The sequence below is a fragment of the Penaeus japonicus genome, unplaced genomic scaffold (genome assembly GCF_977035675.1).
Source record: "Penaeus japonicus unplaced genomic scaffold, GWHDUDI00000001_assembly GWHDUDI00000025, whole genome shotgun sequence".
In the NCBI taxonomy this organism is placed as follows: domain Eukaryota; kingdom Metazoa; phylum Arthropoda; class Malacostraca; order Decapoda; family Penaeidae; genus Penaeus; species Penaeus japonicus.
Window position 1 is genome coordinate 10,312,068 of NW_028234427.1, and position 251 is coordinate 10,312,318.

Here is a 251-nt window from a genome sequence, read left to right on the forward strand (position 1 = left end):
CACAGCGAATCCGTCGTGGTGTGATCATCATGAAAGTGCAATTCCTAATCAATCTAGTTCGAGTGCGCCCTGCTATATATGACCCCAGTGACCGTAGCCACCGGGATCGTGATGTCATAGCTGCTCTGTGGAAGGAGGTTGCTGCTGCAATGAAATGTACAGGTAAGACAACTGTTTTATTAACTATGATCTTAACATTAGCTTTATTCACAGTATGAACTAAAGATTAGTCTTATTCATCATGAACTATA